The sequence below is a fragment of the Apteryx rowi genome, unplaced genomic scaffold (genome assembly GCF_003343035.1).
Source record: "Apteryx rowi isolate R43461 unplaced genomic scaffold, aptRow1 scaffold_302, whole genome shotgun sequence".
Taxonomy (NCBI): domain Eukaryota; kingdom Metazoa; phylum Chordata; class Aves; order Apterygiformes; family Apterygidae; genus Apteryx; species Apteryx rowi.
In genome coordinates this window covers 213,056-227,707 of record NW_020449442.1, presented here as the reverse complement: position 1 = coordinate 227,707, position 14,652 = coordinate 213,056, and the positions used below count along the sequence as shown (strand labels likewise).

The following is a 14,652-nucleotide window of genomic DNA, read 5'->3' as shown; positions in this document are numbered from 1 at the left end:
ATGCACAGTAATAATTTTGATCTTGGAAACATCATGTAATACATTGGCTCCTCTGATACAGCACAACCCTGACAGTTTGCCTGACTACAGATACCTAGAACAATGTTATTTTAAAAGATAAAAGAGTCTTCTGAAGCAAATACTGATTATGAGGGTAAGTTCCTCGCTGAGGAACGTATAGTTCCCTAAAAGCTTTGGAGAAGTTACAGGATCTCTTTGGTCAGTCTGGTGCTGACCTCATATTTGAAACTTTCCAAAGGAAAAAAGCCCCTTCTGTACCATACATACTTCTCAAAAAACTCCACAAAACTTAACAAGCACAATTATTTATTTTTCAAATAAAATTTGCATTTTTAAAGGTCGCAAGAGTTTAAGTCATTTATAACGGTCATTTAAAGTAAAGACACTGCTTAATTATAAGCGATTATTGGTATATTTAAAAACTATACATCCTGTAAGCCAAAAAGCCCATGTATTTTCTTAGTATGTTGAATACTATCATAGTAGAGACATATTTGCATTCATAAGCATTTATGGTCAATTTACATAGTTTGCTGCTTTACAGAGATACATCTAACGGTAAGAGCTAAAAACTAATCCATCTAAAACACAATGTTTTTCCATAACTGCAGCTCTTTTTCAATAGAACAAGCTAGTTTTTCTTGAAATAGTCCATAGGAAAAATTTTTACACCAGTACTAGCCATCTCATTGTGTTTTGCATGATTAACACTCTACTGAACTTCCACAGAAATATTAAAAGAGGAACCAGTCTCTTCTAAGTAGTTACCAGTCTCTTTAAAGAAGCATCCAAATTAGATGTTTCACATAACACAAACAAAAGGGTACACCCCTGCACTCTAGCCTGCATCTAGGATTTCTCTCTCCTCTTACAGGCCAGAAAATTCAGATTACCTGCCACACTTCATTAACAGTTAATACTGTACTGACTACTCCCTTAAGTACAGCCTTGATATCAGCATGTTTTATTGAAAATGGGATAGGAGCCAAAATACATTTCTGAAGAAGCACAGTAGGATCATTAGCTTCATCTACTACAACCAGATCTGCTCTGGCCAAAATTCAGTATTTCGGGGAGGGGGAGAAAGGAGTGGGGGTGGGGGCTGAACTAGGCATCTAAGCACCACTACCATGTGCCACTACAGTGGAACTTACACTGGCCTTAATGATAAAACTTCATCTCTTTTTAATATCCCCACCCATAAGATGTCAAATACTGAAAAATAAATAAAAGAATCCTTTAGTCAATTAGGTCTCTATCTCAAGGCTGCAGCAAGCAGGAATTTCAGGGTCTTTCCCAACTTGGTTTCAATTTGATCGAAGTTCCAGTCTGAATTTACTGAAGCTTCAGATTTCAGGTTTGACTGCACTTCAAGAAAGAAAAGGGTGTCGGGGAAGGCTTCAACCAGCCTTTGATCCAACACTGCTGCAATGCCCTGGTGTAAGATTGTTCTCCTCATCTTGCAGATGGTGAATTCGGTCAAGGGGCTCAGTTGAGAAGATGGTGAAGCCAAGAGTGAGTGTCTGAACACTTGCCACCTAGCCCCACGCCACAACCCAGGGATCACAAGCTCACACTTATGATGGTACTTGATCCTCAGGTACTTGCACTGTGAGGGAACTGAGCACCTCATTCTGCAAGATTATGCCCTGAATAAAATCAATAGGGCAATGAAAATAGTCTTTCTGAAGTGTTTTTAATCTCTTTTCTATACCTTGTTTATATTACTTGCATGTACGTTTAAACAGGATAACCAGCACTTCACTTGCTAGCAGAGCGGGACTGACAGAAGGACAAATTTCTGCATAATTTAAATGTTCTTTAAAAAGAAAGACAAAAAACACTACTACCATTACAAAAATGGAAAACTGTCATGAACTGTTACTCGTCAACCCTTTTTGTAAAATATACTTACTGAATAGGTGTTGGCTGCCTAGTTTTGATATGAACATGTTCTCCAAAACACACATTTATTTCTCACAAATGAATCTGGATGCCTCAAGTTTAAGATATTCAGGCTGGGACAATTTTAAGCGCTTACTGCTCTTAACTGTATGCCTGCTTCTCTGCTAACGGTTACCGCAACCTCAGAAACCAGTATGCATCAGATCCTCAGCCATCACAGTCCTCTTCTACTAACAGACCTAATAGCAGATCACGAAGACTTCTACGTATCCAGGAATATTCCTTTCTTAATTAGGATGAACACAGTATTTGTTCTTTGTACTATAATGGAGGTGAAAAAGAATGGGATAAAAAAATGAAAACAAAACACTTACCAAAGGAACGTCTTTGCTGTTTTTTGTTTTGTTTTGTTTTTTTTACAGATAAGAAAAATTGTATCACAACTTATATTAACAACCATTAATCAAGTCAGCAGTGTGAGACAATTACAGTGCAATAAACACTTTACCACACAGTTCCCAACTTACACAAACACTGTGCTAGCCTGGTGCCATGTATCAGTAGACCATTTAAGCCACTAATAACTACAGTGGTGACCTGGGAACACTGCTCCTTCTCGATCAGCTCACAATTTCCATCTCGGGACAGACAATTCTGTAGTAGTGAGCTATTGTAACAATTGCCCTGTAATTCTAAAACACAGATTTATTTTTTTTAATGCCATCGATAAATCAGAGTGGAATGATACTAGTATTATTCAGATCAACATTGGCAGGATACAGCCGAGGGAGAACAGAGCAGGAGGTCACAATGGGTAGGCTTTCAAGGGAGGTGTGAACAGAAGACTTTAAAACATGGTTAATTAACATGTCACTGGAAAAGCTGGATAAACAAATTTTTCTTCCGAGGAAAGGTCAAGAGAACAACACTAGGGCTGCACTGGAGAAAAGGGCTTGCTTGCTTGCTTATAACCTGATTCTGTGGCCCAAGTCCAAACTCAAGTTATTTTGCCATGCTGGAGAATGGCCACCAGGAAACTCAAGAAGGGAGAAAAAAAATACATGCTTTGTTCTTAAGCAGCAAATGGGAGAATGTGTTGACTTTACAACAGAAAGTTCAAAAGTTGTTCCTTCTTCTTTCCAAACAGCTATTTCCCTGCTTTTATGGGCAGGAAGCTACAGGCACAAGGAAACGCTGCTGCAACTCCACCTTTCCTTAGGCCCAACTTACGTTTCAGGAAATGTAATCGTGAAGCTCATGAAGACATGAGATCTGTTATAGCTGATACACATTTCAGGTGGAAGGAGAAGACAGTCTACTAAAATTTTTTCAAAAGTTTTTTTTTTTTTTTTTAAACAAAACAGAACACACTTGCTAATGTTAAAGAGAATAGTTTGTTCAGGGGGGATCACTACTCCACTCACACTCTGACAGACACTCTCAGAGGACAGGATATATTAAAAAGATGGGCTATCTTACAGAGAGAGGGACATGAGATAACTTGAAAAAACAGCAGAATCAAAGTTCCTTTAAACAGACAGCAAATTCCACAAAACAAAGCCACAAATTAACTTCTAAATAAAAGCTCCTAAAATATCATTATTAACATTTAGGATAGAATTTTCTGTTAAAATAGCAGGAAAATTTAAATCGCTAGGAAGAATCTTGATGATTCAAGGTGGGTGTGGGGGCAGTAGGGGGGACTTGTCACAATTTTGGGACAAAATAAAGCTAGCAACCTGATGCAAACTCCATTTTGACAGAGAACAACAAAATGAAAGCGTCAAAAAAAATCATCTGACTGGTAACACAACTTTTACTTTATATATATATATATATATGTATACGCACACACATACATGTGTGTATATATATATGTGTGCATATAAAATTTAAATTTGTGAAAACTGACCATATTAGAAATCTATCAAAATCAGCAGCCATTCTTAGCATACAAAGACACACTTGTACACTAAAAGCTATATAGACAAGGGGAATACACTTCAAGAACAGTTTGAAAAAAATGAGAACTCATTTCTGACTTCTGACAAGCACAAAAGCATTAGTCCTGTAAATACACCAGTCAGGAGGTATCCCTCGATTCTTCTACTGAGAATATGCAATACAGGTAAACTAACACAGCTTCTCAAACTGCAGACTTTCCATATCTGAAGGACCTCAGCCTTACACACCTGAACCAAAACAGTAATGAATTTTCTCAAAGTAGTTTGTCTTTTGTTCCAAACTCATATGGGCAATTTGGCTAGAACACTGAAATTCAAACTTCTATCAGCAGCTCCTTCATGTAACCTGTATTGCAGAAACTCTTCAAATTAGCAAACAAGACAGGTGCATGTAAAAAAGGCTCCTGTCATCCCTAATTGCGGGGGGGGGGGGGGGGGGGGGGGGGGGCTGGAGGAGGAGCACACGGTTGTTTCTGCACAGCATTCTTGGCCAGCCGATACCACAATATAACGCAAGACACAGGGAACAGACCTGCAAACTGAAGGCAACAGAAGAGTGCAGAGAAGGTATTTGGTTTTCTATTTTTAAGAGGCATACATTTAGCATCCAAACAATGATTTCCATCTAACTGAACTGTATTTGGAATGCTGAAAGTAATATAGTAAAAAGTGTCATTTTTACACATAAATTACAAGGCATCCTTGGGCTTCAGATAAAGTTCTCTCAAGATGGCAGAACCTGGTCCTTGATTATTAAGATAAATCATTAGTAAATCCTAATGAAGTCAGTACAGTTATTCATGTAATCCTAATTCATTAGGATTACTAGGATTGCTCATTAGTAAACCCTAATGAAATAAGCAGAGTTTCTCACATAGCAAAGGCTCTATAAACATATCAAGGTGACACACACTGATGTATGTGTGCATGCACATAGAGGAAAGATATGTTTCTTTAAAAAAAAAAACAAACATGGTTAACATCAAAGTGCAGAAACACTGGAACTTAAAGGGAGCTTACTACATGTTTTTAATCAAATGTTTTTATAATTCAGCGTGGGAAGGAGCCAGCCACAGCTGGCTATAGTGTTATATATTCAGCATTTCATAAAAAGAGCAGAGGTAATCTAAACAAGCAAATTACAAAGGATGCAAGTGATCTTAAAAAAAGATAATTCTGCAGGGACTACAATTTGAGATGCCACCACACCTCTCAGTTTTGCTTCAGTAAGCTGCATTTTATATCTAATTTCCAAAACTAATGCATTTTACTTGTTAATTTTCCAATAATGTAAATTAGTAAAGAACCCCAAACATACTACAGGCTTAACCAGACTAGGAAATACCACATTTCCATTAAGTCATAACAAACTTACTCCTATCCTAAGGAAAGACATTGCTCAAAAATGGCAACAACAGGAGAGAGTGCTCTCCCCTCTTGTGCTTCTCAGTACTTTTACACTGCCACAGAATTATCCTAGAAATGAAGCACACCTGCTTCCAGCCTCCCTCCTCCTCTTCCCTCTCCCACACAGAAACTCGAGTTACAGATCTTAGAGCCCATATCCAAGAGAGCTGAGGTGTCTGATCTAGGGACACAACTTCCCAAAACACCCTATACATCTGACCGAGGTAGGCACTATCGTGTACCATGGGCTGCTTCTACTGCTGAAGCACCAGTTGGGTGTCTGTAGTTACGACGGATGAAACTGGGCAAGAAATACTCACATTTTCCACCAGGATTAATCATCCTGAGTGACAATTACTTAGTTGCACTCATTTCCTGTTCAGAACACCTCAGGAGTCCATTAGTAATCACTGTTTGTTCTTCCTGCCCACACAAAGCACCTAAATCCAGTCTGATTTTAAAGTACTTTGAATGGAATGCCTTTGCATATAAATACGTAGGCATACTGCTGTCAAGAAAGTCATATTCTTATTTTAGTTACTTCAGATGTTGCTAATAAAATAGGTAACAGTAATTCTCTCTGCAGAAGTGGATTTTTTTAATGCAATAATAATACATAATAGATATGACCAACTGACTGCTGTAACTGATACTCTGTAATCTTGTGAGTAGGAGAGACATTGACCTCCAAGAGGCATTAGAGTTCCAGCCATCTGTGGTATCTTGTGAATAGCCCATGAATTGCAGTTATCAAATACAGTCATATTTTTTATGACTACTCATAATCTGGGCTCTTACCTCTTCTGGAATCTCTTTGCAAACTACTACTTGTTAAGAAAATAATTTGTCAGTACAACTGGAGATTCCTGGGAACAACTTGCAAATACGCTGTAAACAGTAGGCTTAGCAAACCTTTTTAAAAGGTCGCACATAACTTGGTATTTTAAAACATCCTCTTAAACAGATATCTGAGACTTATTGTAAACTTAAATGCAAGAATGCTGAGATCATGGGTGCAGAGATAATGTTGCCTAGTTATCAAGAATGCTGGCAATAGGATGATAGATTTTAGTATTAACTTTTCTAGCATTACAAAATCTTCCAGCTCTGACTGCTTCAGTCCAAAAAAGTATCCCTACAGAAGGGGATACCACTGTCTTCTATCATCACAACAGTTGTTTACAAAGCGTGATGTCTGTTCATGACCAAAACCTCCCTGATATTTACTATCTTGATCCAAACAGCTTAAGTGACTGTGCGCATGGTAGCTCTGAAAACCAAGGTAGCTCTGGAATACAAAAAGCATTGAACAAATCCAGTATAGCAAGATTAAAAACTAAGAATTTATATAAGGAAGAGGAGCCAGGAGAGCACAACAATCATCATTTAGATTTAGAAATTATATAGTACACAACACTCCCCCACATCCAAACAAGCCGAGAAACTCTTAACATTCAGTTTTCTTATTAGAAAAAGAGCCATAAAACGCTGCCAAGGGACACCTGGCCCCTTAAGAGGCCTCTAATTTACTTTCTCTGCAGCTGGATAATGGGGAAACACAGTATTTTCCACTTTCCACTCAAATCAGGAATGAAGGGCCATTTCAGATTTTGCTGTGAACACACATGTAATTTTAAGGGGAACAGGTTTAATCTAGCAGTCTTTCATTACATGCTTTGGGAGTAAAGTGCTAACCAAGGGTAGACCATACACTTTAATGAGAATTTGAATACTGCCACTAAGTAATGGTTTTAAGTACATCTCATTAGAAACATGGCTATGGAAAGTTATTAAAAATGCTTTCTAGACACAAATATAGCACATATTCAAGTGTCAAATTTGCAACAGTAATTTGAAAATAGATTATTTAAACAGAACACAAACCAATAGCTCTGTTAATGAAACTGAGTACACAAACATGTATTGACAAAAACCATAGCAGAGAGCAATAGCCATTTTTTCAGTTGAGCATAACTTTGATCGACTACTAAACTTTGATGCCTGACCTGAGGTTCACAATACTACAAATTAAGACGACATTTTTTCCCCTCTCAAAACCTCAGCCAAAACTGCTCAATCACAGCAAAGGAAGAGATTATAGGGAAAGAGTTGTTTTGTCCATGAGAAAAATTCTGATGTATGTCTTTGAAGCAGCTGTAACAGATTGCATAGCTAAAGAGTCCAGAACGATGAGTGTGAACGAGTGGGGAAAGGTAATGCAGTCAATATATGATCAAGGAGATGTATATATGAATGTTTCCCAATTGTTGCTTAATTCAAGGACCACCTACAGTTAAGAAAACATAAATGCATAGAACTTTTCGAGCGTTGTTATACTTGTTTTCACTGACAACCAAATAAAACCTAACTCATTTACAGTTCAGCAACATCATTGTGTTTCTCCACACAGGATTGTTTTGCTCACACATTTGCAAACACAGGTATTTTAGGTGTTTTCTGGCAATACTTTCACCAAGCAACCATGACTGAGGTGGGGAAAAAACCCTGGCCTGCAAGATACCTCCCTGCAGAAACTGGAAGGAGTCCAGGGAAGGAGGCAGAGATGGCAAGAAGAGTCTCTCTCCCTCAAGTAAATATAGCTCTGTGGAAACGGGTGCCATCCCCTGCCCTGAAATGGAGTTTAAATACAAAATAAGTCACAGATGATCACTAACAGCAAGTTCTCTGCTTTTAGGAGGTCTGAGTCGAGACCTGATAGTAATTAGGATTTGCTGAGTACTGAACATCTGCATATGCAGTAAACACAAGCAGGATCCGTGCATTCTCTGTACTGCAAAGTATGCTCAGAAGTCGTACCAGAACCGCAGATCAGATCAGAAGACTTTTTTTTTTTTTTTTTTAACTACACACACAAAGGATTCAAATTCAGATCAAAACACCTGAACAGGCTCCTACATTCCCATCTAGCCAACACAGTGAGACAAGAGGAGCAGGAGCCCATCATTTAAACCCAAGTGCCAGGCGGCATAGCTGAGAAATCCTAGTGCATGTGAGATACCTGTGCAGGGCTGGCGGGATACCTGCACTCCTGGAGTGACAACCAGAGACCTGGCAGGACACACATCCCACAGTACCTAGAGGGACAGCAGACACCTAGATAGATTTAGACAACCAAGTCTCACCCTACACGTTGACTTGGCGGTGAGATGAACAGCCCTAAACTCAGCTGCCAGCACTGACAGTGCAATACTTGCATTCAGACACCTGCGCATAGGTGTTTCAATCCAGAGCTGAATCCTACCGCAATGACACTAGCAAGAGGCAGACTCAGAAAACAGAGCAGAACGACAAGGGGATTTTTACCACATAACACATAGGTAAGCTATAGATTTACATGCTACAGGATACTGGATGCTAAAAGTTTACATAGGTTCAAAAGCAACTAGAGTAACTCACAGAAGAAAATAACCTGAACTGCAAGTCACTAGAGGCTGGAAAAACGCTCTGCCGGGACACCACTGTATATTTGCCCTTTTTCTCTACTCTTCCCCTGGCATCCACTGTTAGCAACTGTCAGACAGGATACTGGTCCAGACAGACCTTTATTTTGACTTCAAATAGGCACTGATACATTCCCTATGTTTCAGCTTCCAGCACAGAATGGGAACAATATCACTGCAATCAGAGAGAAACAAACAGCGAGTCCCAAACCTAAGCCTGGCTAACCAAGCTGACTGCCAGACAACATCAGCACAAATTCTGGGACAAATAGCTATGAATTACGTAATCCAACCCCAACACAAAAGCAACTGCTTAAAGCCAGAAACATGAGTAGTAGTGCACTTGCAGATGGGGAAAAGCTGTTAACATGTTATTATTGGAAGGCACATTCACAAACATTTGTGAAATACCATAGGAAAAAAAAATCCATGTTGAAATGATTAATTTTTCTTTTAAAACAAACTGAGTATTGTGCAGGAAATTTATGGCCTTATGTCACATATTCAATAATAAAAAGGGGAGAGACTCATCAAGATTAGCATCATACATTCTGGGTACTGGATGAGGCAAAGACTCTGTGGGAGGGATGCTGGCAAGCAATAATGTAATTAAAAATTGTAGTTTAACCCAGAGAGAAAAGGAGAAGAAATAACTCTGGCATTTCCAAACTAGTGACAACCTGACTTAGCAATTCATTTTTAAAAAATAAATAAACACTCACTTTAATGTGATCATCTATACTAAGAATTATTTTATCATGTAGAAAGCCCAATCCAGAATTCAAGTTCTGTGGAGCTAGGATTCATCAAAAAAAATGTGAAGGCTGAGATGTTTTCAAATTAGAACAGCTACACCTAACTTTACACAACCATGCCCTGGCTTTTACATATATATACACATATATTTACATGTACATATACACCTAACGAAATATTTCTTAAAACAGACAACATACATAATTGTTTTAAACAGATTTTTTTCAAGAACTACTCTCTTGGGGGAAGAGGTTATTTAGCTTTTTGCATGAATAGTGTTAAAATATTAATGCTTTACTACAGATGCTTTATTTAGTTATTACTTACATAGCTGTTTCTGATTAAATACTGTTAGAGTAATCACTTCCTTCTCCTTACTGCTCCTGTGTTCCTCCGTTCCTTTTCAACACTGCATTAGTGCTTCCTCCAACCACCAGACAAGATGGTCGCTACTTCAAAGTTAGCTAGATCATTCCATTTTTCCCTCTCCTTTTTCAGTTTCATGAACAATTTGTCAGTACAGGTCTTGAATCTGAAGTCAGTGTTTTACTATTAAAAATACCCTCAACTTGTTTCAGAGTTCTGTCTGAAGGCCCAGAGGGAAGCTAGTTATACAAGTTTTCTCCTGTCCTACCAAGGGAAAGTGGTTTCTTATAGAAAACATTTTGGAGAATAACTGTTCAGAGGTCTCAGTTAAAGACACGCGCACACACACACATGCCCCCCCCCCCCCAAACAGACCTTTGCACCCAAAGAAAGCCTGGCATTCCAAATAACATGACAAGCTTCATACAAGCCAGCTCTTGTTTCAACCCAAGAGGCAGATATGAAATTATTACAGCTGACTTTCATTCTGACAGGTCAGGAGAGATCTGCAAATATTATACACTTACGGAACATGAGAGTGAAGCTATCTGGCCTGGGCAAAATAAGAAGCAAGAACTACCCCTTCTGTTAACAACCTTCAAGGCGGACAGATCCGTATTTCCTAAAACCTGCCACTCAACTGGAGCAAGCGTCAGCAGCCTTCAGAGCTGCTAGTTCTGCCAGGATATTGAGAAAGAAACAAGGAGAAATGTGGAAAGTCCACAACACATATAACCTTACCTAAGTAGAGGTATCAAATAAAGAGTGACCTGAAAGAAATATTAGTCAAACTGTCATCCCTTGCTGCAAGAGTAGAAGAAAAACATGTTTAAAGGATAATAAAGAAAGTACAAGCAGATAGGGTATCTGGTCAAGAGTTCAAAACTGCATTTAGGTTTCCTGGGGTAATCAGATACTGCACGGACCCAACATAACGGGACACCCTTCCTGAGCAAACAAAAAAATCACTGGCTGGAAGTTAACAGGAGAGCATCTGTGGTCCTTAGTACTGGAAGGACCAAAACCTGACTTGTGAGGTAACCTGCAGTCAATTCTTCATATATATAGCCTGCAGTTAGTCAACAGAGTTAATTCCCTTCTTGCAAGGCAGATATTTTCCTCACTGAAATGAATACTAGTAAGAGAAGAGAGTGCAGATCCTACAACATATATTGTATATGTTAAAAATACATACAGACTCTGTAAAAACCTGTTTGGACACTTGTCATTTACAACAATTCCCTAACCTGAGTAATAAAAATAATTTTACTGGTAGAGGCAAAGAGCTATGTCTAGCACCACAGAAAAAGGAAACTGAAGTTCCTATAACTTGAGCTGCAAAACAAAACAAAAAAAAAACAAAAACAGAAAAACCCAAGCCAACCCACCTTTGTTCATTTTCACATTTTTTCCAGAAACTTCCATTGATGAGGAGGCTGGAGGGAAAAGAAAATTGTTTAAAAGTACTATGTGAATAAGAACCACCTTAAAGAATCCCACCATCCGTTGCAATTTATATCAGAGACCTATTTTAAAGCATACACCCCCACCGGGCATGCAAATCCTCTCTCTGGCCCCTCTTGTATGATTCAGGGAATTCTGCCTTGAGTAGCATGAACTCATAGCTACATCCCAGGGAATTAGATAAAATGGAAGATATGAGCCTTCCTGCATCTTCTAGTCAGTGAGCATCTCTTAGCATTTTACAAGGTCTGCCACTGCCCTGATTTTGCTACTATCCCCGTTTTGCTACTGTCCCACAGAAAAACCTTGGGCTGAGAAATGCATGGGAGGAGATGGAATACTAACTCATCCTGAATGCCAACGAAGGAAGAAGGGGGCTATGCCATCAGGGTTACGCTGCTCCAAGCAACTGCCAGCAGGTCAGAAAGGCAATGCCTACCACTTGTAGGAAGGAGAAACTGAAATACCATTTTTTACAAGCAGGCCTCTGAAGAACATTTCATAGCCACCCTCAGGATAGTCAGCTCTACACCCAGCTGCTCAGAGCAGAATTGGGGAAGCCCAAGCACAGGTGGGTTAAACCTGTGATATGGCTGCACCAACAAAGAGATGAGGCTCCTGCCACTTCCTCTGGTTGCAAAAACAAACAAACAAACAAAACTAGTGGCCTCCTACACAGCACTTGTGAAAGACAGACTTTGTGAGTGTAAATTAGCTTATTACCTGTGAAAGACTGTGGGTTAGAAAGAGTGCAGACAGACATCATACCTACCCAACAAGGAGACCTCCATAGGGAGTAAGATAGAAATAATGTCATTTGGGGTGAAGGAAGCAGCTACAGAGAATACTCAAGGCAGCAAGAACCTGCCTGGGAAACAGGAGTGAGATGGGAAGCAGGTACATAGCCGTTATCTGACAGGGAAAAGGAGTGGCTGTGGGAGGTACCAGGGATGATAAAGATCCAGTAAGCAGTATGGCAGGGACAGGATTAAAGGGCTGAGCTGCAGATACACACCCAGGCTGAGTCAGTGCAATGGAACGGAAAAGACCAGGGAGTGCTCAAGTATGGCGGCCATCATGCAGCAGGCAGCTGCTGCACTCAAGAGACATGAGATGAAAGTCATCACAGGGAACAAAACACAGTCAAGTAGGGCTGGCTGAAGATAACTGGGAAGGGGCATGAGGAAGAGATGCAAGCTGCTGCCATGAGTGGGAGGCAAACACAGTCACTGTTCTCAAGTCACTAGCGCTTCCCAGCACCACAAGAGCCTCAGCATCAGGGGGGCTCATGTGATAAGTGAGCAGTGGCCACGGTCCATCACGTCAAACAAAACTGTTTTCTAGCAACATCAAGCCCTCACAGACCTCCATGCACAGGTAAAGAAACATTTTAAAGGAGCAGTCTGAAAGCCATTTATATTGCCTCCTGCTACAAATGCTGGGTAGTCCAGGACATACCAGATGCTTCTCCTCAACTCAGTTTAAGGATTTGCTATAGAGAGAATGCAAAGGCTTACAGCGCTGCCTTCCTGACTTCTGGCTCTCTGGAATTCAAAGCCGATCCCAGCCAAGGCTCTGCCTTTGCTTGCAGCTTACCCTGCTGTCTGGTTTAGCATAATGTCCTTTGATCTCCCTCCAGCAGCTGCTGTCTTCCTGCCCCTTCCTGGGGCACCCTGGGAATGCACACAAGGAGGTAGCTATAGCAGCCTGCAAAAACATCACTGCAATCCTCCTTTCTTAAAGACACTATTCACACTGCATAAAAAGGGAAGAAGGAAAAGGAAAAAAAGACAAGCTGACTACAACTTGTCCACAGACCGGTCAGTCAAGTAGCATAGCTTGCTCAGTCGTATAGTAGACTAGGTAAAAAGAAAACTGGAGGCAGTAAAGCTTGGTGACCTAGGGGCATTGGAAAAAACAGCACAGTTGGTCGCCACTAACTAATGAAGATGGAGATATGTCTCTCTCCTCACTGGTGGAAGCCAAGTGGAAAAAATAGAAGCACTCTTCTACAGTTATAAAAGTTAAGGGGATCAAAAGTGCATGTCAAAAGGAATGGAAAGTAGATTCTTCTCCTATAAAAGTGTACTTTAATTCATCCAATATCTTCAAAGGTCTGGAGGCAGCCGTTACTTCTAGAATTCATATACCTATGCAGAGCTATCAGGTCACTGATTAACTTCAAATTAAAGCACATGAAAAGTCAAAAGCAAGGTTGTTCCTATTGCTACACATAAAGCCAGATTCTAAAAAAGCAGTGCTGCCAAGTCTGTTTTATTTAAAAGTACCTATCACAATAGCTAAGACCTTTTAGGAAGAGTGTTTGTTAAAGAATAGCTAAGTGTAGTACTAAATTGAGGCTTACAGACCTCAAATGCTATTTCTAAATTACCTTTCATTTCAACATCATATTCAACAAGTGAGAATATGGAAAAGGCTTTCTTGAACTTCGAGAATCTGAGGCCTGATTTTCATAACATTCAAGTGCTTGCAGTTGTCATCAACTTCTTCTGAAGGTGTAGGACTACAGAGAGATACACTAAAGAAAAAAAAATCCTTTAATCCTTTCCATAGAAAACAAACCAGTAGCAACAAAACTTACCGGCACAGTAAAGTCCAAAAAGACTATGAATTTTTAAGTTAGTCCTTAAGATCTGGTCTTTATGTTTAATGAATGGTTAGACTTCAACAATAACATAAGGTTACTTTCTTACTAGATGCCATTTGCAGTGGCAAAAGTGAACCACGAACACATGGAAAACACTACATGGTAGTCGTGCCCTGTGTTTTTGTGATTTAAAATGAAAAAGATAGGTTTCTTGCCATTTTTAACATGTTACCAATTCTCAGTTCAATTTTGCTAAAATAATTCCATTTTCAGCCTGACACTCAAGACTAGCCAATAGAGAAGATTGATAGCACTTAAAAGAAGTGCAATTTTCTTGCTTATGAGATGACAAATACTTTAATGGACCCATTAAGTATGTATTAGAGTATCAATTCAGACTTGCAATGGAATTCACTTTTTGAAGAGAAACACTCACCCATTAGACCTTTCCAGAAGAAAAATAATGCCTTCAGACTTGAAGCTGTAAATCCAGGTTAATATTTCCCAAAAGCAAGTAATTCTAAATTGAAGCTACAATTTATTTTCTTAATGCTCAAGACTTAAGAGCAGTAGGTAGTACTACATGGTGTAAAACATGACTTGAAACCACCATCTCAAAAGAAATTTGATTTTTTTTTTTAAACATCATATAGTCAATCCTATACTATGGGGAGGTAGGAGGAGAGCCTGGGGTTATCTG

The 14,652-nt window shown here is 39.4% G+C and overlaps 1 protein-coding gene across 2 annotated transcripts in view; it reads right to left on the bottom strand.

Moving 5' to 3' along the window:
* Positions 1–14,652, bottom strand: part of RASSF3 (Ras association domain family member 3) — a 97,757-nt gene that overhangs the window by 16,503 nt on the left and 66,602 nt on the right. The window lies entirely within an intron of this gene.